This window comes from Lolium perenne, chromosome 1 (genome assembly GCF_019359855.2).
Source record: "Lolium perenne isolate Kyuss_39 chromosome 1, Kyuss_2.0, whole genome shotgun sequence".
In the NCBI taxonomy this organism is placed as follows: Eukaryota; Viridiplantae; Streptophyta; class Magnoliopsida; order Poales; family Poaceae; genus Lolium; species Lolium perenne.
Window position 1 is genome coordinate 139,495,672 of NC_067244.2, and position 27,065 is coordinate 139,522,736.

Genomic DNA, 27,065 nt, shown 5'->3' on the forward strand with positions numbered 1-27,065 from the left:
TGTGCTGGCGCAGAGAAAAAGTGAGGGGGGCGTTCGGGATCATGGCGCGACTGTCACGGGTACGGCGGAGAAAACTTGAAGAGGACGACGGCGACGGTGCCTCCGCGTGCGTTCAAGCGTGTCTACTGGCTAGCTGGATCAGAGGGTCGTGCGCGTGCAAGAGAAGAAAGGGAGGGGAGTACAGACGCGATGGGGCGAGGCAGTGTACTGGCGCGCCCAGAGTCGTGCCAGTGCACGCTCTGGCGTGGCCTGGGCGTGGTGATCACGTCGGGCTAGGGCTTTGGCTTCTTCTCTTTGACCTGGGACAATGTCTAGCGTGTTCCGCATGGTCTACGGAGTCTCTTTGACATGATTAGATGGAGAGAAGGGTCCAGGGACAGTTGGTACTATGGTGGTGAGCATGGAGGTTGGCATGGTGGCATGGGGTGGTGCAGGGCTTCCCTTGTGGTTAACTCTTGCATGGTTGTGATCAGTATGATGAGTGGAGAGGGTTTGGCAAGGTGAGAGTGACCAGACAAGTAGGATAGCTAGGGTTGGCATGGGTTGTCCAAATCAATGGCATGGCTTGGCATTGATCCATTTGTGCCCAATTCTTGTGTAACCAAGGTGCTGCAAGATTGAGTGCGGTGAGGTGAAGCTATTTGACATGGTGCACCAGGTTGGAGAGGCTACATGTGTGCACCAAAGATTAAAGTGAAAAGTGTATGTGACTCATGCATAAGAGTGGCATGCATGAGCATGGTGATCATGGCCAAGGTGGTGTCATCTCCTTGATGTGTCTTTAGGGTACAAGGTGTACTATCAAGAAGGACAAGGGAGAGAGAGGGGAAAAGCAAAAAGTGAGGGTAAAGTGGTTTGTACCTTTATTCTCTTCTATGTGTACTTCTTAACTCTAATGCAAGGACCTCTCTTGTGTTTAATTTTTGACAAATGGCTGCATGCTTGTGTTCTAAATGATGTTGGGCACCAATGTGTGGCATTGGTTTTAAATTTGGAGAGGTTTTGTGAAAATTCAAAAAGTGGAGGGAATCTAGAATTTGTTTCAAAGTGGCATCTTGGCTTGACTAAATGGAGCAATGGTCAAAGCTTTGGTCAAAGTGGTCAACATCAAAGTTGTTCATCTTGATGAGGTCTTGGATGAGGTGCAAAGAGTTGGCAGGGTTTGGTGTAAGAATCTCCTAATAAAAGGGCTCAAAGTGGGTAATATATTAAAAAGGTCAAAAGTGACCATTATCACATGCCACATGCAATTTTCATTTCTTTGATTTTTGATTTGATTTTTCTTGACCCAATTGATGGTGTTGAGTGTTGAAATGGTATATAGGAGTGATCCAACCATTCACAACAAGTCTTAGGGTCAAGATCCTCAAATCCACAAATTTGCTAATTACTCACATATGCCTCTATGGCATTTTTTATTTCTTTTTATTTTCTTTTGTTTTACCTTGGATTTGGTTTGATAAGTACTAGGTTAGGTTTGTTGATGTTTTCAAAACATAAAGACAAGGTAGAAGAGCCTAGGTAAAAGTTTTACCAAACATAGCCATAGGCACATAGGCCCTTTTCTTATTTAATTTATTTTTATTTTGTTTTAACTTGGATGGTGAAAAGGATAGGGTTTAAGATCATTTCTAAATACTTCAACAAACAATCATGGCAATATCACAACCTATAAGCATGATCACTATGTATCAAACTTAATTTAATAAAAGTTTTTGTTGGTTCCAAAATTTGGAAAAAGGGAAATTCATTTTCTTTGTTTTGAATTTTTTGGGATGTTACAAACCCTTCCCCCTTAAACAAATCTCGTCCCGAGATTTTCTGAAAAGTTAGGTTCCTAAGAGAGATTGAGCAATTGGATTAACAGGAAAACATACTTGTCATGGCCTGGGGTGCTTCCTGAGCTTCTGTGGCACTCATGTGGTAGAGGCGGCCGTTGTGGTTGTTCTGGTTCCTTCTGGCTGCAAAGCGGCGCTGTTGCTGGGCAGGTGCAGCAGGATTGGGGGCAGTCTTGGCAAGCTTCTTGGGGCATTCATTGGAGTAATGACCCACAGTTCCACATTCATAGCAGGTTATTGTTGACTTGTCCTTCGGGGTGACGGGGACGGCGTTGCATCCAGTCCTCGGACCAGTATTGGTGTTGTTGTTGTTACCATTGGGGTGGTTGCTGTTGTGGTTGTTGTTGTTGTTATTGGTGTTGCCTCCGGTCTTCGGGGGTCCTCCATTGTGGTTGGTGTAGTTTGGGCGATAATTCTGAGCAGTGGGCTTGTTGTATCTTGGGTTAAATCCTCCAGAGGAGTTGCTGCGGTACTTCTGGGTATGGTGGGGTCCATTTTGATTCATCATTCTTCTCTTGCGGTTCTCGTTAGCTTGATGCAGTTTCCCTTCCATCTGGATGGCTGAGTCCACCAGGGCTTCCAAGTCAGCGAACGGAATGTTCACTAACACAGTATGCATCTCATCGTGCAGTCCATTCAGAAATCTCTCCTTTCTCTTCTCGTTGGTGTCGGTCTCATCCGGGGTGTACCTTGACAGAGTGAGAAATCTGTCGCGGTATTCCACCACGGACATCCTTCCTTGTTTGAGTTCGCGGAACTCGTCTCTCATCTTCTTGATCAGTCCTTGTGGCACATGGTATTTGATAAACTTGGTCTTGAAGTCCTCCCAGGTCATCATTTGTCCCGCATTTGTGCGGGCACTTGTCCACCAGGCTCTGGCAGGTCCTGACAGGTAGTGGGTGGCGAACAGTACTTTTTATGTGGCTTCAACTCCCGCAACTTCTAGGTTGTTCTCCATTGTCTAGAGCCAGTCATCAGCATCTAGGGGCTCTTCTCTCTTGCTAAACATAGGTGGGTTGGTGTTCTGGAAATTCTTCAGCTTCGATCCAGGGTGATCGTGGTTTCCATGGCCTTGATTGTTCTGAGCTATCTGCTGCAGTGCGGCAATATTGGCTTGTCGTTCAGCTCTCTCGGCTTCTCGGTCTGCCATCATCATCTGGAGCATCTGCATCATCGCGTCCTGGTTAGTGCTGCGGGTTGGTGGGGCCATCTGAACATTGAGATAGATGAGGAGATAAGAGGGCAATTTCTATGGTTTGTTTGGTTAAAGTTAAAAAAAAAGTTCATCACTTGAAAACTTGAGTAGTGTTGCGGGGGTAAAACCAACAACACTTTTTCATTCATACCAAGCATCACACATTACAAATCTAACACACCGTTGGTTTGAAGAACCATTCAATCGTTCTACGATACAAGGGGATCCTGATACAACTCACACCTACGATAGTGATTCTACGGATACTACTCTTCAGGGTGGATTCTTCGTCTTCACGGGTAATGTGCTTGGCGAAAAGCGAGGGCGTTGTCCAACTCCTTGCGGGTCTTGTATAGCATGAAATCCAGATATGCCACATTGTGGTTCATCTCCGGGTGCGGTGGCATGGTTATTGGTCTTCCCATGGGATCATGTCTTGGGTAGTAGATGAAGCGAGTGTTCTTGAGCTTATTCACATTCTGTCCGCACAGACGGGCAATTGATTCCTGCATGGCTTTGACTATCCCTTCCTTCCAGGTGTTTCCCGTTACAGAAAACCAGATGGTTTCCCAAATTGGGGCTCCAAGCTTTCCTCTTAGATCTGCAGTTACTTCCCACCGAGGTTGTCCTCCCAATGGATTGTTGAGGGGTATTCCGAAGAACGCGGGATACGGGCGTCCTAAATACTCAACTAGTTGCTTCAAATCCTTCTCGAACATGAGGTTTCCTCCATGGCCAAGCTGATAGGACTTGCAGGTGTATTCCATCTGTGAAGAATTATGATGAGTAAGTTAGAGAAGTGAGTAGTGTGTCAAAATTTTATGTAGTAGTATAAGAAGAATAGAGCATAACTTTCTTATTTTGAAGAAGATCTCAAGGATAAGAGTGAGAATAAGTTTTCATCAATATTCACTTCATTTGTTTTGAAACTAAGTTGTTCAAACGTCCATTCTAACTAGGGTCTCCTAAGGTCAACAATGGCTCTGATACCAACTTGTCAACACCCGGATTTTTTTAAGTCCAGATGCCTATTATGCCATTCCTCGCAATCCCAGGAATATTGTTTTTGCGAGACATAATAGATTGATATCACAACACATCATTCATTACAACACATAATAGTCTTACAACAAAGGATCACATGATCCAGTCTTAATACAACATAGAGGATCTAGAGATCCTATTACAATCACATAGCGGAAGCGAAGTAGCAGTTGCGGTCCATCTGTTGCACAGGCAATGGTTGACGTCAGGAGTGGTCCTAGTTGTCGTAGACGTCCTGCTGTCCTTCTTCCTGGTTCTGATACTCCTCTTCATAGTCTGGCCATTGGAATAGCCAGGGACAAAGCCATGAGTACTTTAAAGTACTCGCAAACTAATACTAATGTAAGTACTATCAACTATGGTAAGGGGGTGCTAAGCTCTAGGTTCATTTGCATAAAGCCAGTTTTATTTCATAAGCACTTTAGTAAACAAAGACTCTTCATTTGCCTAACTTAACTCAAGTGAGAACATTAGTGTCATTCCCACAACTCAGTTGTGATTCAAAGCCAAAGTCACATTTCACTTTCAAGTCAAAAGTCACAAGTCACCATTCATATTTTGGAAAAGTTCTGACGACGGAACAGTATGGCCTTTCCAACTGTCCATGACCGCGGATGCGGCTATTCGAATAGGTTTACACTCTGCAGAGGTCGTACACTTGTGCCACAATAATTGCAATAGTCCGTCAGGGGTAACTGGCCCTGATTTATCACACTTAGTGCGTGAACTACCAATCCTAACCTTTCATTTACATACCCTAGTATAGGCACCTCTCCCCATGAGCTTGGCCTCCCAGTGAAGACCAACCGTCAACCTGGGAACTACACAGGGCTTGGGTCGTACATTCACCTCATTTCACGTCATTTCACTTTCAACGGAGGCAGCCTCGGCATAACCCCTATGACGCTTGTTCAGAGGGAACCCATACTAAAATACATAAGTTTCCAGTTAAGCCCTACCCAGATTCAGGTATTGTGGGGATACTCAAGAATTGGAATGGTATCGCATCCGAACTCAACCATCAGTTTTTGGTAAATTTCACCAAGTCATTCACAAGTCATATTCACCTTCAAAATCTTTCAATAGAATGACTCATCATTCCAAGGTTTTCAAAGTCATTGGTTTTCACAAGTTCCCATCTAGAGTAGTCAATTTTAGTTTAGTACTAGCAACTAGTCATGAGGGGTGCTAACTAACTTATAGCTCTCTAAGCTAAGGTTGATACTCTTGTACTACTCCATTCTCTACACCAAGTGAATCATGAGTCAAAAGTAAACTTTCATAAATAGAAATTCAATGAAGCTTGTAAGGTAAAAAACTTGGGATAGGACCATTAGGCATAAAGTAAAATGTAATGGTGCCTTTCTCTTGTAGAGCTTTGCACTTGGGTATCTAGCAAAAATATTAGCTTGCAAAAGTCTAGCTTGCCTTGATTGGGGTAGTGATCAAAGTTCTCTTCCTCTTCTTCAAAGTGGACCTCCTCCTCTTGATAGTCTCCAGTACTAGCGTCTATAAACGAATACAAGGATACAATCACCAAACAATACTTAAGTAAGCTACTTAGCCTTAATGGCTCACACCAATGATCTAGCATCATCACTTATCATTGCTACCCAAAATCATGCTAGGGTTTTCCTACTTAGTGTTAAGAAAATAATTTCCTCTCATTGAAATGTGGATTAGGGTTTCTTTTTAGTTTGGAGAAATAATTTCCTCTCATTCAATCTTGTTAAGACTTAATCTCCTCAGATAACAAGTTATGATCACATGTTGACCAAGGTCAACACTTCACACTCATCATGTGGGAAACATGATTTAAATGAGGTTCTATACCTCATGCAATTTAAATCCTATTTGATTTAAGATCCTCAAGTGAGCAAGTGTGAGACCATGCAATAGAGGTCATCACATTACTTCATAACACTTGGGAAAATGATTTAAAGGAGGTGCTACACCTCATAGATTTGAAATCCTAAATTTGAAATAATTTAAATGGGCTAGAATTGACTACATAGTCAATATTTTGCTCTAGCCCATGATCCTATATAGTACCTATATCATACTTTTGCATAAACAATTAGAGTATTGAAAAAGTGAATTATGAAAGGTGGAATCACCTCAAAATCATTTATGGTTGATTTTATAAATTTATTTGAATTCTGAAAACTCCCTGATTTGTTATTTTTGCTATTTAAATTATACAACTGATCTTGGTTTGAATCCAGTGTGGTTGGATGTATCATTTCATGGGTTTTCCAACCATATAATATTTGTCAAATTTGGTGCAGTGGATTTGAAAATATTTGAATTTGAATAAAGCATCTGCCAGCAACATTGACTGAAATAGATTTATTCGAATTCAAAAATTGGGCCAAGGCGGGAAATCTTAACGGGCCAGAGGGAGAGAGAGAAGCAGGCCGGCCCACTGCGCGTCTCGCGCTCACAGGCCGCCTGACGGGTGGGGCCTACGCGTCAGTGACGTTTAAAACCCGAAGCGGTACCTATTAACGTGAGCCGTAGGATTAGAGGATGATCCGACGGTCGATCGTCGTTGTCGTCGACGAGAGGTGAGCCCTGGCACGGCGGAGGGAGGGGTCAGCGGCGATCCTGAACTCCGGCGAGGCTGGGCGTCGGTGCGCGGCGGCGTTGTTGAGGACGAGGAAGCGAACGGTGGTCACGGCAGCTCCGGGGATGGACGAAATCAACGACGGCGTCTGCCACTGGCTCCGGCGATCGTCGATGCGATTGGGGCAAGCTAGGACTCAATGTGGATGGGCGAGAGGTCGAGGATGATCAGGAGGAAGAGGGGAAGCGAGGTGTGTGAAGAATTTAAGCGCGGGGGCTCTCCTTTTATAGGGGCGCGAGGTGATGCGGGTGTGCGGGTGAGGTCGACCATGGCGCGGCGGTTTGAAGCGGTGAAGGGGCAAGGCGAGGTGCGCGTGGGGTTGGCGACATCATGGCGATGCTCAACGGTGTGCTGGCGCAGAGAAAAAGTGAGGGGAGCGCTCGGGATCATGGCGCGACTGTCACGGGTACGGCGGAGAAAACTTGAAGAGGACGACGGCGACGGTGCCTCCGCGTGCGTTCAAGCGTGTCTACTGGCTAGCTGGATCAGAGGGCAGTGCGCGTGCAAGAGAAGAAAGGGAGGGGAGTACATACGCGATGGGGCGAGGCAGTGTACTGGCGCGCCCAGAGTAGTGCCAGTGCTTTGGCTTCTTCTCTTTGACCTGGGACAATGTCTAGCGTGTTCAGCATGGTCTAAGGAGTTTCTTTGACATGATTAGATGGAGAGAAGGGTCCAGGGACAGGTGGTACTATGGTGGTGAGCATGGAGGTTGGCATGGTGGCATGGGGTGGTGCAGGGCTTCCTTTGTGGTTAACTCTTGCATGGTTGTGATCAGTATGATGAGTGGAGAGGGTTTGGCAAGGTGAGAGTGACCAGAGAAGTAGGATAGCTAGGGTTGGCATGGGTTGTCCAAATCAATGGCATGGCTTGGCATTGATCCATTTGTGCCCAATTCTTGTGTAACCAAGGTGCTGCAAGCTTGAGTGTGGTGAGGTGAAGCTATTTGACATGGTGCACCAGGTTGGAGAGGCTAAATGTGTGCACCAATGATTAAAGTGAAAAGTGTATGTGACTCATGCATAAGAGTGGCATGCATGAGCATGGTGATCATGGCCAAGGTGGTGTCATCTCCTTGATGTGTCTTTAGGGTACAAGGTGTACTATCAAGAAGGACAAGGGAGAGAGAGGGGAAAAGCAAAAAGTGAGGGTAAAGTGGTTTGTACCTTTATTCTCTTCTATGTGTACTTCTTAACTCTAATGCAAGGACCTCTCTTGTGTTTGCTTTTTGACAAATGGCTGCATGGTTGTGTTCTAAATGATGTTGGGCACCAATGTGTGGCATTGGTTTGAAATTTGGAGAGGTTTTGTGAAAATTCAAAAAGTGGAGGGAATCTAGAATCTGTTTCAAAGTGGCATCTTGGCTTGACTAAATGGAGCAATGGTCAAAGCTTTGGTCAAAGTGTTCAACATAAAAGTTGTTCATCTTGATGAGGTCTTGGATGAGGTGCAAAGAGTTGGCAGGGTTTGTTGTAAGAATCTCCTAATAAAAGGGCTCAAAGTGGGTAAGATATTAAAAAGGTCAAAAGTGACCATTATCACATGCCACATGCAATTTTCATTTCTTTGATTTTTGATTTGATTTTTCTTGACCCAATTGATGTTGTTGAGTGTTGAAATGGTATAGAGGAGTGATCCAACCATTCACAACAAGTCTTAGGGTCAAGATCCTCAAATCCACATATTTGCTAATTACTCACATATGCCTATATGGCATTTATTATTATTATTATTTTTTTACCTTGGATTTGGTTTGATAAGTACTAGGTTAGGTTTGTTGATGTTTTCAAAACATAAAGACAAGTAGAAGAGCCTAGGTAAAAGTTTTATCAAACATAGCCATAGACACATAGGCTCTTTTCTTATTTCATTTTTTTTATTTTGTTTTAACTTGGATGGTGAAAAGGATAGGGTTTAAGATCATTTTGAAATACTTCAACAAACAATCATGGCAATATCACAACCTATAAGCATGATCACTATGTATCAAACTTAATTTAATAAAAGTTTTTGTTGGTTCCAAAATTTGGAAAAAGGGAAATTCATTTTCTTTGTTTTGAAATTTTTGGGATATTACACTTTTGCTTCCGCGCTCGTTTGGACCAACGCCTGAAGCTGCTGAGCTCGAAGGAGCAATTTGGAGAGCGAGCGCCTCGATTAACCCATCGGGAGGACAGCGATCAATTAGTTTAGGGAGATTTTTGCAAAACAAAGGCGCTGCTGACCGGTCAACACCGACTTGTATCGTAACCAGTGACCGTACATGAGCCGGCAACACATCTTCCGTGACCGTTAGTTGAAGTTTGCAGAATACAGTGACTGAACTGATTTATACAAGCAAGTTCCATGATGTTCCGTGTATTTTACTCTTAGTAGGAATCATTGGAACGGGCGCACACCGTGCCCGTGGATGATCACAAGGTGATTAATAGAAGAAAAGAGTAATATTTTTTCTCGAATAGTAGAGGCGGCGGATAATGTAGTGATTTTTTGACGAAGTTGCTATAGAAACTACCGGCAGGCCGATGAAAGATTAATTTTGAATAATCACTGCTGGGGTTGGAGATGTGTGTCAAGCAACAACCGTTGAAGAGGTCGAAAATCTCCTTCAAAGTTACCATGATAAAATTATAGCTGGAAAACTGTGTCAAAAAACTATCCTTCAAAGTTACCACCCAAGACGAGTCCAAACTAGTAGCAAGGATACCATTAGCTAGAGCGGGTCCTTCGAGAAGGAAATTGTCACTCCCCAAGTCACAATACAAATCGACACGGGTGATGCGAGCGAGTTCAACACCGCGACAAGGCATCACGCGCGAGGAGTACCCGCATGCAGCGCTAGCTAGGGTGCTGCATGCACCGATCGGGACAGTACTAGGCGTCCCCCGGGGGATTTGATTTTCCAGCCCCCGGGTCCCCGTGCTGACACGTGTCCTTTTTGCTACCGGGTAGCAAAAAAAATCCCGCTTTTGCTTCCGTGTAGCAAAAAACGGTTCACCTATGAAATAAAAGAAAACGTTGAGCTCGCCGGAACACCACCGGAGACTTGCCGGAGACCTCGCCGGAGAGCTCATAGCAAAAATAAGTGTGCTATTGTAGCAAAAATGATTATCGTTGGATACATCGATGGGGAACTCGCCGGGGAACTCACCGGAGACCTCGCCGGAGACCTCGCTGGAGACCTCGTAGCAAAAATATTTTGCAATTGTAGCAACATAGCAAAAAAAAGGTAGCAAAAAAATAATTCCTATGTTGCAAATCCACGAAACATATGGCCGCAAAATCCCCAAAAAAACACAATCCCGCACGTAGCAACACATAACGCCATTGGAAGCAACCCCGACCACAGTTGGTAGCATCGCCATGTGTCGTTTGCAGCACCCCACACCATCGACCAATGTAGCAACATCACCAACCTATAGTAGCACCATCGTCGACCTAGGGTAGCACCGCGAGTTTTCGTATGTAGCATCACATGAAAAAGAAAAAAAAGAGATGGACGTCGTCATCAATGAAAAGCCATGGCCACCGTGCTCTTCCGGCGCGTTTGTTGACGTCCCTAGCCGCGTGCAGGGAAGGCGGAGCTCGGTGTGGGCGGCTGCAAGAGGAGGAGATTGAGGGAGGAGGCAGCCACATGCTGGGGAGGTGGGCGGCCGCGCGTAGGGAGGCGGAGCTCGGCGTGGTGTGCGACAAAGACGCACGAGCTGTGGGGGAGGCTGTTCTCCGCGTGGGCGCCGACGAGAACGCGGCGGCGCGACTGCAGAAGGAGGAGGTCAGGGGAGGCGGCGAACCCGCGCATGGGGCGGAGCTCGGCGTGGGGGCGATGAAGACGCACAAGCTGCAGGGGAGGCCCAGCACGGCTTGGGCACCGTCGAGGACGCGATGGCGCAAATGCAGAAGGTGGAGGTCAAGGGAGGCGACGGCCGGGCGCAGAGAAGCGGAGCTCGACGTGGAGGGAGACGTTGGCGCGCAAGCTGCGGCGGAGCGGGCCGGAGACGGCGCCGCGCAAGCTACGGCGGAGCCGGCCGGAGACGGCGGTGCGGCGGTAGCAGGTGGCTCCACCTCCCTGCGATTTGGGGACTGAGATAAGATTGGGGACGTTGAAAACGTGGGTGGGGTCCACGCACGTGAAGCTGTCGCTGGGAGTTGTCGCTGGGAGTTCACGTCCGTGCGACCGGTCCCATCTAACGGCCATGCACCCGGAGGTTGCGCCGCGCCCGATCCCCCGGGGGAGGACAATCATTTTCCATAATTAATTGCCTAGCTCAATCGATCGGTGCGACGAGAATCCAGCTAGCTCTATGTATGAGTTCGGTTTTTTTTTTCTTCCAAAAATACTACCAAACATACAAATATACTATGAAGTATACCAAAATCTGAATAAAGTATTCCGGTAACGAAATCCCGAGTACACCGAGTACAATCGTGTTGAAACCGAAAGTACACCAAGGTATACCGTAGTGATATCCTAGGTACAGTTGTGTTGAAGCTGAAAGTACATTGAAATACGGTTGTGTTGAAACCAAAAATTACACCAAGTGCAGTTGAGCTGAAACCTGAAGTACATAGTTTTGCAGAAATCCGAAAAACACTAAAGTACGAGTACACCTAAGTAAAATTCCGCGTACACCTCAGTGAAAACCTGAGTAAATCATAGTACAATTATGTTTCGATCTGGGAGTGCTCCAAATATTGTTTGCCGTGCACACCCCATCCCATGTACTCTATTAGGGATATCGGACACAACTTTTACAATTAAATTTTGCTTGCGGGATCGCGTTTGCGGGACGTGGCTGGGAATGGGCACCCCCAAGCCGCACCACGTGGCAGCCTCAAACGAAGATGGGCGACCTGAGGCTAGCCAGAAGCGCAAGTGTGCCACTTTCTTATCTAATGTAAGTATTTCATTTCCGAATTCCAAGTGCCCCCTTCTTAATGAACACCGTTGTGCCGAGACCGATGGCGGATCTGAGCGGAGCCCCCTCCGGTGACGGCGGCTTCGCCGCCTAAGCCCTCGTGTCCATCTCCGGTGAGTCTCTCTGATCTCCTCCTCATGGAGAAGCCCCTGCGCTGGTCGGTGGTTTACTCCACTTTTCTCTCTTCGCGCCCTCCGTTCCGATCCTATGATGGGTTTCTCTACCTTCGACCCAAGGCTCGGAGATTAGTCTTGATTGATGGGGAGGGTTCTGCCATTGATTTTCGATTTCTTAAAGCCAATGAGTTTGTCCGATCTGGGACTGCCATTGAGATGCCTTGTCATCGCATTACCGTGGGAGATCGAGATCTTGATCTACCAGAACCTGGTGCCATGCATGACGCGGTGCCTCCTCAGCCTACTCCGAAGCTAGATCTCTGCCCTGGTCTGGACATTCAGCACAATATTTGGCGTCAGTTCCATTGCCCCATCGCTTTTTCAGCAGATTCTTCTGCTCTGGAGTTTTTTATGGTGGCATCTTTTGGACGATCAACTCTTCGCCTTGACCCTTTTAACGTCAGTCATATGCTGCAATCATGCCTGGGAGGTATTGCTGAGGATTTCAATGTGGTTCTCTTACGTGATCGCACTTACAGATTCTCAGTTCATAGTCAGCAAGTGGGTTTTTATGTGCATAATCTTAGGCACTTCAAAAGTTCTGAGTTTGTGGTTTTCTTCTCCCTATGGGGCAATGGAGGTCCCAACTTCATCCGTGAATTTCGTCAATGGGAGATTGAGGAACAGCGATCTTGGTTTGTCGTCAAGACGAAAGCTTCTGCTCATACGAATGAGCCTTTGCTGTCCGGAGCTAATGCTGTTCCTCTAGGGTCAGCCAATCGGACAGTGTCGCAGCCCCCCCCCCCCCCCCCCAGCATCGCGGCCTGCCATGAATCAGTTCTCCTTCCTGCGCCACCTGAATGACTGGGAGAAGGATGACCTTGAAGCAGTCATCTCCGCAGGGTATGATTATGCGCAAATCTTGCAGTGTTTCCGTTTTGACCACAAGGATCAGCCGGTTTCTTCCCCCTTGGATTCCTTTTCGCCCAGAGAACTGCAAGAATTACGCTCCTTAATTGCTCAGAAATTGACGGACGAGCAATTAGCGGCCAGTTTTGGAGCAAATCGCATTTCTGATGCCCCTCAATCAAGTGTTCCCGCTTCGTCAGTGTTTAACAGAGTGCATGCTGCTTTAGCCTCCTCGAGCGGGAATCCAAGAGATCTCTCTTTGAAACCCCCTAATTTTGCTCAGCAGGCTGTCCAGGATCAGCAGCCCACAGCCCAACAATCGACATACCGTATTTCAGCTTTTGACCGTCTGCAATTCCCGGCCCAGCCGCCAGCTCCAAGGGTTTCTGCTTTTCAACGCCTCCAAGCACCAGCTGCCCCTCAACCATTTAATGGGCCTCAATTGCCTCGCCCATCTGAAGTGTTGACGCAACCAGATGATCGCTCTAGACAGACAACGCAATTCGGCCGCGAGCAGGCCCAGCCCAATTTTGGCCCACTCTGTCCGAGATGTCTTACCTTTGGTCATATATGCAGAGATTGTTGGAAGAAAATTAAATGCCATTCCTGTAATAAGGAAGGTCATGTGAAAGTTGACTGCCATTTTTACCCTGATTCTGGTCTTAAAACTCGTTGGGTACGAAAGGAAGTTCCAGTCAATAATTTTGGACAATCTGAATTACCATCATAGGAAGCTCCTGCTGACCGTCCGATCTGTGAACCAAGGGCGTCGATGGCAGACCCTCTTTTGGATCTGTCCCTGGGATTGGCATTTTTTCCAAATAAGGACAGTACGAATTTGGCAGCTTCTACTTTTCCTTCTTCTTCCAAACCCAACCAGGCCGTTGCCTCTTCATCTCCCAGTAAATCCCCCCCACCAAACCCTGACAGACACTGTAGCACCTCGCCGGTTCCGCCTCCATCGGCGGCTGATCGTGACGCGCCTATGGCCAACTTCGCCGTCGACCCTGCGCCGTTCATCCCTGGGGACTATCAAGTCCTGCATGTCGACGGACGACCGCAGCAATGCCACAGTCATATAGCCGGGGTTATTCGGCCACGCCATGAGGACCTCGCCATTGCTTCAATCCAGCCAGATTTCCCAGGTGATCATCCCTTCGCCACTACTAGGCACTTCCTCCGTCAGTTTATGGAGGAAGAAACCCACTGTACTCTCCAGATTGCTCAGCGTTGTCCGTTGGGTTCAGCCTATGTCAGTGTCAGCTCTGTTGCCGATAGAGACTGGCTTGTTGAGCGCAGTCCACATCTTTTCCAGGGAAGGCAGATTTCTTTTGTAGAACACAATAAGGGGATTAATCACAGAGCTTTTTCTTATAATCGTGAATGCTGGCTTATGCTTCTGGCGTACCCTGCTGATTTGTGGTCTGATGAGCATATTAGAGGTGCTGTTAGAGATTTTGGTGTTCTTGTAGATTGGGATAAAGAGCTCAGTTCTTATGCTGCTCTCATTGTCAAGGTCCGTGTTGGGGAACTACATCACATCCCACACAGCTGTGTTATCTCTCATGGCACAGGCATGTTTGCTGAATCTTGGGCAGTACCTGTTTTTATTCTGAGTCAGAAACTTTTGGGAGCTGCACCTGCAGATGAAGATATGCCACCAGCTGATGGCTCTACACCCCATCCTTTGCCTATAGTACCACCTCCTCAGCCTCCACAACAGCAACATCACCAGGGGAATGCTTGGGGACAGTGGCAGCCAGCCCCTCAGCACCAGCAGCAACAGCAGCAGTTTCAGCAGCAGCAGCAACATGGCTTTCATGATCAGCACAACCACATTGGGCAACCATTGGATGTTATCTTTGGGAATAATGGTCATGTTGTTGACCTGAACCAGCCTCCCCTGCACCCTATGCCTGATCTGAATGTCCTACCCAATCAGCTGAATGAGGAAGAGTTTTTAGAGCTTAATGACCTTCTTAATCCTGTGCAGCCCAATGATCACCCAGAGCCAGACATTCCCATGGCAGACCTTGATGCTATGGTTAATCCAGTTATTATGAATGGACCAATTAATGAGGCAGATTTGCAACAAGCTGAAGATAACCAGAGTGAGCTCACCCTCACTATTAGCTCAGATGACTCCACTGCCTCAGATGCAGCTATTGGTGTGGTGAATCAAGGCTTTATTCAGCAAAATTTTCACATTGGTATGGTGCTTATTCAAGAGCAAGTTCCTGATCTCCCTTTGGCAAATTTGGAGGGAAACAACCAACTTCCTGTGCATGATACTTTCCTTTTTTCTAAGGAAGGAACTCTGGCTTGGGCTTCCTTTTTCAAGCCCACCTCACCTTTGGCTACATCAGTTACTGTTCTAGCCCAATGGGCTGATTTCTTCACTGCCAAGCTGCTCACCCCAGAGGATTTTGACTGGGCCAAGAATCTGATGCAATCCAAGGTCTGGCAGATTTTGAGTGATCTGGATGGCAATACCTCCTCTAGAGATTTTGTGTTGCCTAAGCACTGCCCAGCATCCACTCCTCCTCTATGTCTACTCAGTCAAGCTTGTCTAGATGCTACTCAAGGGTTTTCTACTCCACAGGCTATGAGACCTAAACAGCCACTTGTTCCACCAGCTTCTACTTCAGTGGTCAGAGTCAAGAGGAAAGCCAGCTCTGCTCCCCTTTGTGCCTCAGATGTTAGAAGGAGCCCTAGAATCTCTGCTGCTAATAAAGGATTCAGAGCCAAAACATGTTTTGATAAGAACTGTCTTGCATGTGCTTCTGTAGCTCCCCCTATCAAGAAATCTGTGGTTAAAAACCTTTGCAATAAATTCAGTATCCATCTTAGTGAGGAGGAAGAGCAGATCCCACCAAGCAGCTCCACTTCTAGACAGACTAAGCCTGCCAAGAAGACAGCTGTGACAACCAAGAAACAAGTCTCTGATGCTGATAAGAAGTCCAAGAAGAAGTAGATGGCAGTCTAGGCTTTTTCTGTCAGCAGATGTGCTTTTGATAGTTTCCTGGGGCTTATGGCTGCCTAGTAGTTTAAAATACCAGTTGAACTCCTGTTTTTCTATGGACTGTAATAGTTTAAACTATTTGTGTTATTACTGCTTCATATTTTGGACATGTGGCTCTGATTACTGGATCTTATGGCTCCAGTTTAAAGCTATGATAGCTGATCTGCTCCCTTGTTTTTTTAATGGATAAGCTATTCTGGAAAGTCCTTAATTGGAATGTCAGGGGAACTAATGACCCTGAAAAATGGCCTATTATTATGAGCAAAATAAAGGAAAGTGGCTGCCATGTAATCTGCTTCCAAGAAACAAAAAGAGAATTTATTGATTTACAAAGCCTGAGAAACTTTTGTCCAAGAAATTTTGATTCCTTTGCTTTTGCTCCATCTGTTGGCAGATCAGGAGGGGTGGTTACCATTTGGGACAGTAATGTTTTTTTAGGGAGATGTGTGTTCCAGAACAGATATGCTGTGTCAGTAGAATTGCAATCCACTAAAACAGACACCTTCTGGACTCTTACTAATGTTTATGCTCCCTGTCAAGATAATGAACAACTTGTGTTTTTGCACTGGCTCAACAGCTTAGTGATCCCAGATGATGAGAATTGGCTGTTAATGGGAGATTTTAATCTTATAAGATCACCACAAGATAGAAACAAGGCAGGAGGAAATATAAATGAAATGCTGCTGTTCAATGAAGCTATCAGTAATCTTGGTTTGGTTGACATTCCTCTCAAAGGTAGGAAATTTACATGGAGTAACATGCAGAATTCCCCTCTACTCCAGAGGCTTGACTGGTTCTTCTCCTCAATAGCTTGGACCACCTCTTTCCCTAATACTATGGCTACACCACTAGCTATGACGACCTCTGATCATGTGCCCTGTGTTATATCTATACAAACATCTATTCCAAAGTCTACAGTCTTCAGATTTGAGAATAGTTGGCTTGATATGCCTGATTTTCTGGCTACTGTGGAGAGCTCTTGGACACAGTCAATCCATTATGCTGATGCTGCCAAGAGAATCACTGCCAAGTTCAAAGTCCTTCGAAAAGAGCTAAAAAATGGAAGCATTCTATCTCCTCTATAACTAAAGATATTGAGGACTTAAATGTTCTCATCTCCCTTCTAGATGCCATTGAAAATTTTAGAGATCTGTGCCCTATGGAAAGGCAGTTTAGAATGGCAATGAAATTTCACTTGGCTGCTTTGTTGAAGCAACAACTGGCTTATTGGAAACAAAGAGGGAAAATCAAATGGGCCACACTTGGAGATGAAAATTCTAGATTTTTTCATTCCATGGCAACCACCCAAAAGAGGAAGAACCACATTCAATCTATTACATCTGCTAATGGTGTTTCAGTATCAGAACACAAAGATAAGGCTGAGATTTTGTTACAGGCCTACAAAGAAAGATTGGGACAGACAGATAATATTTCTGGTGCTCATCACATTACTGCCTTGCTGAATACCACAAACTTGGCTTTTTTGGAAGTTCCTTTCACAGCCAAAGAGATTGATGATGTGGTGGCTGATTTTCCACATAATAAGTCACCAGGACCAGATGGATTTAATGCCGAATTTCTGCAAAAATGTTGGCCCATCATCAGAAAGGACTTCCATGATTTATGTAACCAATTTCACCAGGGCACTTTGTGTTTGGAGAGTATTAATAACTGTTTCATTACTCTTGTTCCAAAAAAAGATGATGCCAGTACAGTACATGATTATAGACCTATCTCCCTGCTCAATTGTACCCTCAAACTTATTACAAAGCTTCTTGCCAATAGGTTGCAAACTGTGATCATGGAGCTTATACATGCTAACCAATATGGATTCATTAAAAGTAGGACTATCCAAGATTGCTTGGCTTGGTCCTATGAATATATACATTTATGCCATAAGAGCAAAAAGGAGACTGTTCTTCTTAAATTGGACTTTGAGAAAGCTTTTGATAAGCTAGATCACTCTTTTATCCTTGAAGTACTTCAGAAAAAAGGTTTTGGGCAGAAGTGGTGTTCTTGGATTAAGCAGATTCTTGCCTCTGCCACTTCCTCAGTTCTGTTGAATGGAGTGCCTGGTTCAGTCTTCAAATGTAGGAGAGGGGTTAGACAGGGGGATCCCCTTTCTCCTTTACTGTCTGTGCTTGCTGCAGACACCTTACAATCCATGGTTAACCAGGCAATGAGTGATAATTTGCTTCACAGACCTTTGGCTCTTCAAAGTTCTTCTTCTTTCCCAATAGTTCAGTATGCTGATGACACCTTGGTTATCATGCAAGCAGATGTGCCTCAATTACTGGTTTTAAAGGGTCTGCTACACAGATTTGGAGAAGCTACTGGCCTCAGAGTAAATTATGAGAAATCAAATCTGGTCCCTATCAATATTTCTGAAGATAGAGTGAGTATATATACCTCTACTCTAAACTGCCAATTGGGAAACCTTCCTTTTATATACCTTGGATTACCCCTTGGTATATCCAAGCCACCAAAGGAATACTTCATGCCACTGATAATGTGTATCCAGAGAAGATTACCTTCATGTACCATGTATCTTAATTATGGCAGTAAACTTAGACTGGTTAATTCAGTCCTCTCTTCTCTGCCAATTTTCTCCATGAGTACTCTGAAATTATACTAGTGGGTCTTTGATGAGTGTGACAAATATAGAAGGCATTGTCTCTGGAGAAACAAGGATCTTGACAGTAAGACTCCTCCTTTGGCCTCATGGGATATGGTCTGTAGACCAAAAGATCAAGGGGGGTTGGGTGTTCTCAAGCTGTCAGTTCAAAATAATTGTCTCTTACTGAAACATATCCATAAGTTCTATAACCAGGAGAATATACCTTGGATAAACTTAGTATGGGAGTCTTATTATCAGAATGTCCTGCCACCACTTAGACACAGAGATATTTCTTTTTGGTGGAGGGACTGTCTTAAAAATCTTGATCTCTACAAAGCCAAAGCCTTATGTACAATGAATAGTGGAGTCACTGTGCTGTTTTGGACTGACTTGTGGTCTTTGGAAATTCTTTCAACCAAATGGCCTTATTTATTCACCTTTGCCAAAGATATTTCCATATCTGTCAAGAATGTTATTGCCACCGAAGAGTTTCCATCTCTCTTTCATTTGCCACTATCTGCCCAAGCTATGGAGGAATATCAGCAATTTCTTTCACTTGTACAAGAAACACAAGTATCTTTGGAAAAGGATAAGTGGACAGTAACTGTTGCAGCTCCAGGGTATCAAGTATCATCTATGTATAGGGATCTGATGAAGCAAGGGCCTGTGCTACCCATCATTTCTTGGCTTTGGAAAACCTGCTGCCAGGACAAGCATAAAGTTTTCTTTTGGCTTCTCTTCCAGAATAGGCTAAATACCAGAGCCATGCTGCAAAGAAAGAGATTCTTCTTGCCAGATTACACATGCATTATGTGCAATGGTTCTGCTTTGGAAACAAGAGACCATCTGTTCTTTTCCTGCCCTTTTGCTAAGAATTGTTGGAACTATTTATGCCCTGGCTGGGATTCCACTCTGACTGATGGGCCTATAGTGCTACAGGATGTCATTCAGTGCTTCAAAGCCAAAATCCAGCATCCTTTCTTCATGGAGCTCATTATGCTTACTTCATGGTCAATCTGGACTATCCGAAATGACTTTATCTTCAAAGGGATCACTCCAAGTCTATATCGCTGCAGACATAAGTTCAAGGACGAGTTGGCCTTGCTGGTGCATAAAGCTAAGAAGAAATCATATATTGGCGTTAGGGCCTGGGTAACGAATTTCCTGTAAATTCCTAGACTAGTTTAGCTTAGACTAGTTTTAGTTTTTGCTTTCTCTAAGTGCTGTTCTCAAGCACTTTGTTTTTCTTTTAGTCTTAGCTTTGTACTTTATACCCAAAAATGCAATAAAAATATACGCAGTGAGGAAACTCACTGTACAGGTTTCAAAAAAAATTAATCTGAGGTTTTTGCCGGACGTTATTTAGGGAGCGTAACTGGAGATGCTTTTATACCATCAACTCACTGTTCAATGTTCGTGGAACCTGAACATTTTCGTAAGTTTGATAGAGCGCTATGATCACACATAGCTTTTGAAAAAGAGGGTTAGTATATATCAGCATTGTTGGTGCTGCTATCTGCGGCCACAGTAGGGTTGAAGTTCATATGAGGGATAATGAATTATGTCAATCTACGTTGTAGTGATCGACTAAACCCTAAACCCTCGACGTTGTAGTGACTGCACATAATTGATTATCTCATCAAGCACGACTGCCCTGCCAGTAATCTGTGAGAAGAAACAAGGTAAATTGAGAAGTACAAGATGGTCCTAGAGAAGTTCTTACAGCAGAAAGGAAGTTACCTTACTACATCCTGGAACAAGATCGTGAAGAAGCACTCTCAAAAAAAAAGATCATGAAGAAGCTTCATTCTCTCACGTATCTTATATCTCCTCATCTGCAAAGAGTTCCATCCAACTCCAACCATCAGAATATCAAGAACATATAGAAATAGAAAAGAGAACTCGATAGTACTTATCAACAAGGTTTTCAGTATCAATATACTAGGAAGTATCGTTTTTCGTCAACAGTATCGTATCGTAGGATCGTATCGTAGTATCACGATACTATGAGATTTCTGTTTTTCAAAATATAATCAATTTATGTGTTAAATAAAATAGTTACCTAACATATATTTCTGAAAAAACATAGTGCCATATCATATTATTCTCATAAGAGGGTGGTATATCATATTATAGACTTGAAGCATGCAACCCAACACCACATGAAGGATGCAGAGGTGGAAAATAGGATGTTTGGTCCACAATAGGAAACCAATGAAGCGATTACATACTTAATAAGGCTTATTGATGTTAGTAGTTTCCGGAGGACTGTTGGGGGCGACCAGAGGGCGTTTCTGGTCGATCGCCCCCGACGTCAACTCCGACGAGGATTCCGATGACGGAGGTGAGGAAAGATCGCCGGCGGTATGCTCAATCGAGTCTCTGGTGGCATATTGCAAGACGCCGGAGGAAGAGGCTTGTACTCTCTCGTTTGTGACCTCGTCTGTGGTGCTCCGGCGAGAGAAGAAGAAGATCCGCCAGCGCGAGGCAGCGATCCGACTACGGTCAGGTATGCAATCCAGTTCACGAAGTTCGCTTTCTTCTGGTTCGAAGTTCTCTTCTTTCTCTGGCGCGGTTCAGTCCAGAAAAGTTCGAATCCAATCGCATGTACTCTCGCCGACCATGTTTTTACTGGAATCCTTTGATGTGGCCGAGTGGGTGGTGGTGCAGAGGAGGCGAAGGAAACAGCAGTGCGGATGCCGGTGATGCGTATGGCCGCCGGTGAGATCCAATCGTGCATTCATGCAACAGACGATTGCATGTGATTCAAAAATTCCGAATTTGGGCCATTTGGGCTTGTTTAACCAACGGGTTAATTCAAAGATTAGTCCTTATGGTCGTATGGGCCAGGACTTGTCAAGAAGGAAATTGCAAACAGATCGTATGCTCCAATTTGCTCGTGGGGTACGATTCCGTTTATGATTCAACCCCAGTCATTGCTCGCACGTCCCGCAGCCGCCAGGTCTCCACGACGCGTGCGTCTCGTCAGGTCTCCGTGTTGCTTGCTCCGGCTCTGTGATGTCCAATCGCGGAGGAGGAAACCCCAACCGGGGAAGACCACCGGTAGGCCGCGGGGGTTTTGGATGGCATGATGGTTCTGAATGAGGCCGTGGTGGGAATTTTTTCGAAGGTGGACCGAGCGGAACTGCTGGTAATGGAGGTGATGCCGGTGATGGTGCTAACAATCATGGCAATGTTTTTGGGGACGGTGTCTTCTGTGCTGGTCCGGGCCAACAGAATTATGGTGGTGATCGTTGGCAAAAATGTTACAACAACTACAATGATGGCCTCCGCGGTTTTGGATACAACGGTAATTATAATTCCCACAGATTTGGTCCAAATAACAATTTTAATTCGAGGAATGTCAATAGTAGGTATGCTGCTACTATCCCCGGATTGTCTGAATTCCAACAGAAGTTAGTTTCGGAAGGTGCTGAAGCTTTTGCTAGAGAGATTGCTAGCCTGCCTGAAATACAGGGGACAGACAGAGTACAAATAGAAGTGTTGTTGCGCAACAGACCGCACCAGTTGTTCGTCAAGCTGGCTTTGCGCGGGTGCAGCCTATGCATGCTAATCCGGTGCAGGTGATGCCGCAGCCTCAGCGGGTAGAAGATGTGTTGTTGGCTGTTGCAGGGGTGGGGTCTAAGGACCAAGTTGCTGATGTTGAGAGGATGACTCAGGCTGATTTTGTTGCTGCGAATAAGAAAAAAGGGGCTGAGTTGCTTTCAGTGCATGAAGAATGGACATTTTCTTAATGATTGTGAGGTAGTTCTTCGTGACTGTTGCCAGAGGCCGGATCATGCCACGAAGGATTGTCCATTGCACAAGGCACCACGACCGAGGCTTGCGATGTATGGTATGGGTCATCCTGATTTGGCATTTTGGGAGCTTCCTTTGTCTAGCTTGGTGCGGCCTAGAGTGGAAAATACTCGCTTGGGTTGAGTGGAGGTGTCTGGTGGTAACTTATCTTCAGCTCAGCTTATCACTCATTTGCAGTGGATTGTACCAGACAGTACTTACCAATGGGAAGTGCAACAAGTGGAGGAAAATGTGTTCAAAGTAAATTTTCCAAGCAAAGTTGAATTAGTGCGAGTGCAACACTTTGGGCGTTTTTTTGTCCCTGACTACTCGAGCATAGTTTTGTCATTTCATTTCTGGAAGAAGGAGGTGCAGACTATATGGGCACCTGAAGATGTTTGGGTGAGGGTTCATGTCTTGCCATCGGTTGCTCTTGATGAATATCTTGCTCTTTGGGCTTTGGGTGATGTGTTTGGAAAAACTAAGGAAATTGACATTGTTTTTACTCGAGAGAATAATGTTCTATGTATGTTTATCACTTGTTTGGATACATCAATCATACCAGATACATGGGATCTCAATATTAAGAATGAATTTTTCAGACTGAGATTTGAGGTGGAGGGAGTGCAACCTCATGTACCTTCTGATGTGACTATGTGAGATGCTCCTGGTGATGGTGGAGATGATGATCCCCAAGCACATCGGCAAGATAAGAGGGCCGAGTCAGATCGCATGCAAAGAGGACTAAAAATGTAGAGGAAAATGAGGGAGATCAGGGTGGTGCCAATTCGCCACCGAATTCGAGTGCTAATGTTGTGGGGATTAATGCAATGAACAACATATCTCCACAAGTAGCAAGGTATGATAGTGAATTTGCTAATAAGAATAATTTTTGCTTAAGTCCTAAACATTTATATAATGCCTTCAGTGAGGTTGCGGACAAGGTTGGCGACTATATGCCGATCTCCGCTACAATCTTATCGCCGTGTAATCAAATACCCTTGGCAAAAAAGGCTGATATGGAGACCGGAAGCAATTCGCCGGGGCTTACGTCGATCATGCATGGCGCGCAAGTCCCAAGTAATGCAGGGACGGGCTAGGCTACACCAGCGTCCGCCATGGTGGACGTAGCCGCGGCTCCCCTCAGCCCAGCAAGCCCGGCGGCGAGGCAGGCCGTCGGCCAGGCGCGGGGCGGCCCGTCATGCATGGCACGCCAGGAACCATGCAGGCCACGTCCAGGAACGCGACGTCGGTCACCCGAACCAAGGTGATTAAATCACCAGCTGGAGGTTCTTTGAACATGAATTTTGACACGCATTTTAAAGATAAAAACTATGTTATACAGGAAGGTTTTAAGGCTGGATCTGCACCTGTTGGTATGAACAAGGAGGTGTCCAGGGCTGCGATGTATACTCAAGAGCAAATTATTGCTTTTGGGGGATTCAGGAGGAGGCTATGCGAGGTGTGAGATCGAGTGGAAGTCTCCGCGCCCAGCCTAACTCTGATGTGACGCAGCTGGAGAGAGCGATGATGATCGCCAAAAAATATGCGGAAATGCTGGTGATTGGTACGTCCACATCGAAACCAAACTCCATTATTTCTTTTTCCAACAATCAAATTATTGATAATGCTTTGTCTTTGGGAGTTTCGTTGGATAAGTCTCATTCTGAATGCATTAAGTCGGCTAGATTAATAAAAGATGTTGAGCTACAGCGAACTCTAACTATGTTAAAAAGTAGTGATCATTTGGTAGATAAACATGAGAATGCCTCTTGTTTGGTGGTCTCATGTGCATCTGATTTATGTGAGGACTCGGAAGGGGATGGTGACTTCACGGGTGATGACGATATAGATATGCCTCCGGTTATTAACAAAGATAGAAAAAATCATAAAAAAGTCATATGATCAGAAGAATGTTAGGAGGAGTAACCGTATTAGAATCAAATTTACAAAATTACATGATAAATCTCAAGGGCCTTACGTGGAACAGTGAGGGGTTTCAAGATCCAGGAAAGCATTTGTTTGTTAAGGAATCTATTAGGGAGTATGACCTAGATTTTATTGCGTTGTTAGAGACAGGAAGGTCCAACTTTGTTGTACCTTTTTGCGTGATCTAGCAACTGGTAGGGACTTTGCGTGGTTTTGTTTGCCGCCACAGGGGAGGTCAGGGGGAATCCTTGTTGGTATTAATACTAATACTTTGCTGGTTAATAGAATGGATAATGGTGATTACTGTGTGAAATTGTCTATTACTTCAAAAGTAGATGGTTTTCAATGATTGCTAGTTCCAGTGTATGGAGCAGCACAGGACAAAAATAAATATGGATTTCTTGCATAATTGGTTAGAACATGTGAGGCAGAAACTTTACCCATGTTGTTGGCTGGGGATTTTAATATCTTGAGAAAGCTGGATGTTGTGGGTATACTTCATGGGTATACCATCGACGGTGGCTAGATCCGGCAAGTCCGGGTGGCCCATAGACGGTGATGGTGGCATATGGCCCATCGGACGGCCCAGTTGTTTTAGATCAAGATGGAGGAAGTCCAACCCAGGAACGAGGAGCCGGATCCACCGACCTACCCTGGAAGTCGGATCCGGCCTGGCCGTCGGGGTAGCCAGATCCAGTACGACGTACAAGGAAAGGTGGATCCTTGACGTGCACGGCAATATAATATTTCGTAGTTAGGCAACTTGTATTCCGGCTAGGACTCTCCGTGTAAACCCTAGATCCTGGCGCCTTTATAAGCCGGATCCCAGGAGCCCTAGAGGCACAACCACAACTCACTGTTACAACGCGAAAGCGCCCAGATAATTCCAGACAAGCAGCAGTAGGCCCTGTCATCGTGCAGGTGTTCCGAAGCTGGGTAAATCGTGTACCACTGTCCCGAGGACTCTCCGCCCGATGGGCCCTACTTCTTCTCCCCCTCGTGAGGATCCCTCCTCCAAGGTACCGTCGAATAGGCAACGACACCGGAGGATAAAAGTAATGATAATTTTAATCCTCGGTGGCCATTTATTTTTAATGCGATCATTGAGAATTTAAATCTACGAGAAATAGGTATGTCTGGACGGCAGTTTACCTGGGCTAGTAGAAGGGTGACATCAACCTATGAAAAATTAGATCGAGTTTTGGCAAGTGTCGAATGGGAACAAAAATTCCCTCTGGTGTCGATCCAGGCTTTGACTCGTTCTGGATCAGACCACACTCCGTTTTTGATTAACGCATGGATTCGGGCACATGTTGGTAATAAGGCGTGCTTCTCTTTTGAACTATCCTGGCTTGGACAGGAGGGGTTCTATCAGCTGGTAGCAGTTGAATGGGCAGCCGCCCCTGTTGGAAAAACGCCAATTCATACGTACCAGAATAAGATTAGGAATTTGTGTCGTTTCTTACGTGGTTCCGCCAAAAATTTGAGCGGAAAATATAAAAAGGAGAAGGAAAGATTATTGAATATTATTGATTCTTTAGATATTAAGGCTCAAACTATCCCTTTATCGTTGGAGGAGCGTAACGAGTAAAAACTGGCTAATGAAAAATTAAACAAGCTTAGAAGGAAAGAGGAGATTAAGTGGGCGCAAAGAGCTAAATTAAAATATATTCAGGATGGAGGCAACAATACTAAATATTTTCACCTCATAGCAAATGGTAAACATAGGAAAAAGAAAATCTTTCAACTAGAACAAGAAGAAGGCATAATTGTAGGAGATGATAATCTCAGAGTGTACATTTCAGAGTATTACAAAAAATTGTTTGGAAACCCAGAACCTAGTTTTGTCTCTTTGAATGAAGATAGAACGGAAGATATTCCGCAATTGTCCGCGGATGAGAATAATTTGTTAACGGTGAACTTCTCGATGGAGGAGATTCATGATGCTATTTTTCAAATGGATCATAACAAATCGCCGGGTCCACACGATTTTCCTGCGGAGTTTTATCAACACTTTTGGGGGGTCATCAAATCAGATTTGGTGGCACTGTTTGGGTGCTTCCAGAAGGGTGATCTGCCGTTGTACAAATTTAATTTTGGGGTGATAACTTTATTACCTAAAAAAGAAAACGCAATGCAAATACAACAATATAGGCCAATATGTTTACTGAATGTGAGTTTCAAAATTTTCACAAAGGTGGCAACAAACCGTATTTCTGAGGTAGCTCAGAAAGTGATTAGACCTACACAGATATCTTTTATCCCGGGGAGACATATTTTAGAAGGTGTGGTGGTCCTTCATGAGATGACGATACATGAAATGCATGGGAAAAACCTTGATGGGGTAATTTTTAAGATAGATTTTGAAAAGGCGTATGATAAGGTCAAATGGTCCTTTCTGCAACAAGTTCTCCATATGAAGGGTTTTGATCCCATTTGGTATGATAGAATTAAGCAGATTGTGCAAGGAGGGAGTGTGGGTATAAGAGTCAATGATGTTACCGGTCATAATTTTCAAACGAGGAAAGGTCTACGCCAGGGGGATCCTCTATCTCCGATTCTTTTTAATATAGTCGCGGATATGCTAGTGATTCGTATTTCTCGTGCTAAAGAGGAGGGTAGAGTTGGGAGCTTGTTACCACATTTGATTGATGGGGGATTATCTATACTTCAATATGCGGATGACACGATATTATTTTTGGAGCACGATATTGCTAAGGCATTGAATATGAAACTCATTCTAAGTATTTTTGAACATCTATCGGGCTTGAAAATTAACTTTCATAAGAGTGATGTTTTTTGCTTTGGTAAGGCCAAGGACATGGAGGACCAATATAGACACATTGTTTGGTGCAAGTCTGGATCCTTACCTTTAAAGTATCTGGTATTCCTATACATTATAGGACACTCCGAAATGCGGAGTGAAACCCCATTTAGAATGGTTTTGCTTCTAATTAGGGTGTTGGCGGAGTAAAATGTTGTCATATTAGATAGGCTCACTCTAATTAATTTGGTCCTAACGAGTCTTCCTATGTCCATGCTCTCTTTTTTGGAAATC